Below are 6337 nucleotides of genomic sequence, written 5' to 3' on the forward strand. Positions count from 1 at the left end.
TTCTGACATGCCTGCTGTTACAAATATTGTAATAATCAGTCACGTGTTTTGTGCATATCTGTTCTGGACTAGAAAATCTTCCTGAGGAAATTAAAGGGAGCATAAGTATCAGGAGACCTGGTCACTAAAGATTCACACCCCCCAACACCACAGCCTCTCAAGAGACCCCAGCCAGACCCCTCACAAACCAGCTGCCCAAACCCCCCCACCACCACCTGACCTTCCCCAAATGCTCACACTGGGCATTCCTTGAGGGAAATCATGACGGCAGCAACAGCAGCAGATGGCATGCAATGAGAGGGCTCTCTGAGGCACCTAGGGGAAGGAGGGAGGGAGGAAGAAAGGAATAAGCAACCACCACATCTTCTGGAAATGTGCAGCCCCCTCACATCCTGGTTTTGTCTGCTGTTAAAGCAGCAACTGTTACCCTGCACATGCCTGATCTCATCTGATCTCAGAAGTTAAGCAGGGTCAGGCCTGGTTAATACTTGGATGGGAGACCGCCAGAGAATACCAGGTGCTGTAGGCTTATACCATAGTCTTTCAAGACTGAAGGTTGCCAGCCATAGCACTGCCACAATGAACCAGACAGCCTTCCATTGGGCAGTGCTCAGAGAGCCAATCTGTGTTCCACTTGTTCCTCCTTCTTCCTCCAAGCATTTGAAATGGTGCAGGACAGAAGGAGCCAATAAATGGAGAGAGCACATTTGGTTTTTGATTAGCCCAGAGATATGCACTGAGCAAATGTTGTTCACGCATCACTCATTAAGACAATGGCTAACAGAAGCACTGCAGGTCAGTGCACAGGCCAACACACATTTTGCTTCCTTAAACGTTACACCAATTCCTGGGTATGTTTGGGGTGCTGATTCCAAATATGGCATCCATTTTGCCCTATCACGCCTAGTTTCGGAAACACGGCATAGCCTCTTTAGTGAATTGTTCAAGAAGCTTCCTCATGAGGAAGCTGCTTGAACCATTCACTAATGAGGCTATACTATATCTCCAAAACTAGACATGATAGGGCAAAATGGATGCCGTTTTTTGAATTGGCACCCCAAATTCATATCAAACCACCATAAAGTTTGGGATAAACTTTTCTGACCCTCAATTTTGTAGGCCTGTGTAATTTAGCATGGACAACAGTCAACTCAATCATACCCCCACCACCACCACCTTTGAGTATGTAGCTGTGCCAAATGAAGGCATGATTTTGGTGGCAAATGTCTGAGGAAAGAAAAGGGGTGGGGAGGTTTTAAAAAGAGGGGATAAGATCTGGCACGAATGACTGCTGGTGGATCTGCACTCTCCCACCTCAACACACCTTTAATTCCTCCCCAATGTGTCCCATTACTCTCCCCCCCCCCCCCCCATGAATCACTCTCTGTGCCAGCATATCTGCCCCAGTTCTGGTTGCTGGCCACAGTAACAGGCCTCTGATGCTGATGCTGCTTTGTGGCAATGGCTCAGAAATGGGCACCAGTGGTGAGCTCCCATTGTCAGCAACTGATTTAAAACATTGGGACACTGTCCCACTGCCATAAATACAAAGATAAGATTGTATAGTCAGAAGAGTTAGGAGTCATGTAAAAGCTATCGTCTGCCTCCAGTCCTAGAATGCTACTGGTTGATGTATTCCCCTTGCATGGAAAACCGAGGTACCTATAATATAAAGGGAATACTTGAACTATTTCATACCAACCTTTTATGGGCAGCTACTTCGTTGGTGCAAGTCCAAATGGACCCAGGAGAAGATCAATGCTTGGAAAGGGAATAGAATATCAGTGGCACGAATACTGTCCCTTTCCCAGTCTTGAACTGACCCCTCCCAATCTTGTTTACCGTCCTGTTCCACCCCCTCCCTACCCTGTTCCACCCACCCTGCTCCAACTTCCTTCTGCCCCCTGTGCTGACTTACTGGTTCCAGTGCTCATTACCAGGTGGCACTGAATGGTATGTCACATTTTACACCAGCTATCAAGGACCTTGCACTGCTCATTCCGGCAGCACAAGGCTCCCATAGGATTGGGCCAATGGTACATGCATGTATATAGGGCACAAATACAGTATTAGGGCCAAATCCTATCCAATTTTCTAGTGCCGGTGTAGCTGTGCCAATGGGGCATGCACTGCATCCTGTGGTGGGGAGGCAGTCACAGAGACCTCCTCAAGGTATGGGAACATTTGTTCTCTCACACTGGGGCTGCATTGCGGCTGCACTGGTGCTGGAAAGTTGGATAGGATTGGTCCCTCAGACTCCTGTCAAAAATTACGCCACTCATGTAGAAGGAATAGCAAGTTATAACAAGAAATATGGTATTGTTTAAAATGGAGCAAAATGAGAGAAATCAATGCCTATTAAATAAATGTGTTATATAATAACATATAAATGCATTATTATGTTTTTTAAAATGATTATAATGACATGCTCTGTCATTAGAGTTCTAGAAATTGATACATATGCAAATTATAACTCTTTAGAAATGTTCTCTATGGGTTAAATAAATGCAGTTGGGAATGAATGACATTGTGGTTCTCCCTAACCTACACATATTATTACGGGAGGGCGGGAGGAGGCTGCTGCCATATGTCTCCCCATACACATTCATTTAGACTTGTTCGAACATCTGAAATTAACTTATTTTGTCTAAAATTAGTGTGTAAATGAATTTAATGTGCTCCTTCTAAATATTAAATTTAGGAACATTTGCACTGAATGTTATTTTTAAAACGTTATTAAAGCTTACATAAAATCTGAATAAATCAATTCTTGCTTGCAGGAATTCACAATGTAGACACTAAAGAACATTCTGCTTTGCATTTTCATTGAATATAAAAATGTGTCTTAGCACAGTAGCCAGAAACAGAAAAAGGAGTCTACAACCTGCACTATGAGGACTCACAGTAACTGACAGCAACACAGATTAGCTAAATGTCATTCAGAATTGCATTAGCATATGACATGAATCTAACCTATTTGTAACCAAGATTGCATAAATTCCTTTTCACTACTGCAGTGGCACAACATGACATTCATTCAGAATATTGTACACTGTGTAGTTGCTTTGTCAGAAGTGTGCATTACAGAACCTCAAAAAGCAATAAAGGACTGTACTGTATGTTGTTAGTATTCCGTTCAATTATTGACAATAAGACTGTGACAATAAGTCAGTACATGCTGATGCCAGTTCGATGTAAGCCCTCAAGAATATATACTGCACTGATTAAATGAAGTTACCAACAAAAGTAAGCCACTATGACAAAACTAAAAAAAAAAATACAAAAGCCCAGGTGCAAATATGCAACCCCTATGCACACTTAAAGGGGGTGTAGTTGCTAACTCAGATCTTAGCAGCTACTTTTCTCAGTCAGTGAAACATAAATTATGTGTGTCTATATTGATTGCTTAACTGATACAATACTTGCAGCCCAATCTTATGGGCATGGTGCACCACTATGGAGGTGCATTCTGGAAGCACAACATACTTTACAATAATCACAAAAGGTGACATGCCATTCTGTGCAGTCAGGCCACCATCGCAAGTGGTGAGAGGCTGCAGCTATGTGCCAGAAGCCTTCCTATGAGCCATGGCTCAGTAAGCACGAGAGATGAGCGGGAGGCAGGGGGTGGGCAGAATCAGGCAGGGAAGTGCTGGAGACTGGGGCAGGAAGAAGGGAGAATTGAGGATAGGAAGGGGACAGTATTGACAGAAGTGGCACTGCAGATATCCTATCCACCTTCCCAGGTCCACTCGAACCTGCACCAGCTAAATCACTGGCACAAATCCAAGTAGACCCATTTGGGTAGTGGAGGTTTACCACTGGACAAGGGAACACATTTTTTCTTACCCAGTGGAGGCCTCTGGGACTGCACCTCCACAGGAAGCAGCAGGCACTCCAGTGGCACAACTGCATTGGTTGAGAGCACAGTTTTTACAGGATTGGGCTGGGAAAGGTTAACCAAAACATCATTTATTGTTTGGGCATTACTTATACAATACCTTTTTACACAGTGCTTTGCAGATTTTCATAAGAAAAACCAAGGTAAGTTGCAGAACTCGATGACCTTACAATCTACTGTTTGCGACTGAAACACTTTTGTTTAGCCTAAAAAGCATTACAGTATTTGTTTCACTTCTGTTTCAATAAGCACTGAAGATGTACATAATCAAATAGAATGACCCTTGGCAGGAGGACCACATCATCTCTCTGACACTGTGTTTGGGGCCAGGGAAAAAAAGAATTAATTTACATCTAAAATTTGAATAAATTTACATACGTTTACATAAATGACTATATTAAAGATGAAATATGAATGAATGAAGGTCTTGCAATAGCTCAAGGCCTATAAAAGGCCTTACACAAAGCAAGGCTGGCCTTTCCTGTACTGCCACTGCTGCATCACAGACATGAAACAGCAAGCAGTGGAGGGAGCCCTCATCCCACAGCTCACGTGAGAGGTCAGGCAGTCGCCCTCACGCTGAAAGCAGTTGCGTCGGGCCAGTTCAGGCTCCAACAAATCTCTGGAGGGCCAGAAGCTCATTGGAGACTGGGTTCCCTGACGGCCGCATTGGGAGTCCTTGAGGGCCACAAGTGGCCCCAGGGCCAGGGTTTGGGCACCCTTGCTTTAAATGATGCATGTGGGGCGAACAGAAATAGCTGCAAAAGAATGCTAGTTAATTCTGCAAGTATTACAAGGAGAGAGATGAAGGAACAGCATATAAATATTTTAGGTAAAAGCCCCATTCATTCAATCATCACTGTACAGTGAATATGCATGGCAGAAATGATTCTAACTGCCCTACATGCATTCAGTTGCACATGTGAACTGACCTTTCGGCATACAAACCGTTCAGGAACCCTGGAAAAACAGTTATCTTGGTTGCATCAACAAGCCTATGCACATTCAGTTTGCATATGTATAGAGCCTATCCACGCGACCCGTGAATGGATATAGGTACCTGCTGACCTAATCTGTACACTGATGGCTGTACTGTACATCAAATGTAATCTGTACATTTGATGGCTGTACACTGATGGCTGCTATTACTGTTGCTGACAGCACTGTTCTTACACACACGTGTCTATGGCTACACATGTACACACAGTATGCAGGGTCCAGGTTTGTTTGGTTCAGAATTAAAACCAATTTGGGTGAATTTGCATTAGAGAAGCTAGGACACAGTGAATAGCTGTTTTAGGTCAGTTGGATAGTGGAGCAAACAACCTCAAAGTGCCTCTGACAAGGTGAACAGTGATCATGAATCAGTTTTCCAAAAAGAATAGAGATTTTACTAAAAGATATAAGAAAAAACAAGGATAAGTCTATATTTGTAAGATCGGTTGCACAGAGGTTTAGTGGTTGCGGATGAATGATTAATGAACATGTTTCTGTTCAGACAGGCACAAGTTAAAGTGAAAAGAGCGAAGCAAGACAGAGTTAGCTGGGCTGAGTTTACACCATCCAAGATAACCCAACAGAAGGGAAGAAGATTAGTGGAAGATAACAGGCAGTAGGAAAAACAGGCAGTAGGAAATTTGAGGCTTTTAGAAGGGAGAAAAAGTTGTTACGGGGTTGAAGGGAAGAGAAATTACCCATCCTTAGTCTGCAGGGTAGACTGGGATATAATGCCCTTTTATATAGAGATGACAGGTTACATGGCTTCAGGACCCCAGGAAAAATGAAAAAAAAAACTAAGACTAAAAGGTGCCTCTTGGTGGAAGGCAGTTCCTCCAGAGATAAGAGGAACTACAGTGGCTGGAGGTTTTCCAAGCAGGGTAAAAGCTCTCTAAATTGGACACAATGGAAGTCTCTATGGGGGGGGGGGGGAGAGACTACCAAAACAGACAACATGCATGCCTTTATGTCCAAAATTCTGCTCCCAGAGCAGGGGTAATTACAGGACTTTGGAGAAACAAAATGAAGACACACCTGGGTGGATAATGGTATCTGGAACATTTCCTAAGTACGCAGCCAAGAATTTCCTGGGCTTGATTAAGTTTAGGCAGGGCTGTTCAAACTGGGGCATCGCAATGCCCCAACCGCAGAGCCCTGGCCACTTTCCCCTTAAGGGGCGGGGGCAGGGAGGAGGCAGCGATGCAATCCCCAGGATCACATCGCTAAGGGGGCTGCAGGGACTGGGATGTACTCACCAGTCCCTGCAGCAGCCTGTCGGGGGTGCGGGGAGCCCTGCACAAGTGTCTAGACTTCCCAGAAAGTGGAAGTGCAGTGATCAAGCTCTACTTCCGGTTTTACAGAAGTGGGGCACAATTGCTGTGCTTTGACTTTTTAAGTCCCGGGGAGCCCTGCAGACTCCAAGAACTTACTGTGGTTCAA

General features: G+C 44.3%; 1 pseudogene; it reads left to right on the forward strand.

Annotated features, from left to right (window-relative positions):
* The first annotated feature begins 412 nt into the window (after window positions 1-412).
* On the forward strand, window positions 413-529 carry LOC136642406 (5S ribosomal RNA; annotated as a pseudogene).
* The last annotated feature ends 5808 nt before the right edge of the window (window positions 530-6337 follow it).

This window comes from Tiliqua scincoides, chromosome 2, assembly GCF_035046505.1.
Source record: "Tiliqua scincoides isolate rTilSci1 chromosome 2, rTilSci1.hap2, whole genome shotgun sequence".
Lineage (NCBI taxonomy): Eukaryota > Metazoa > Chordata > Lepidosauria > Squamata > Scincidae > Tiliqua > Tiliqua scincoides.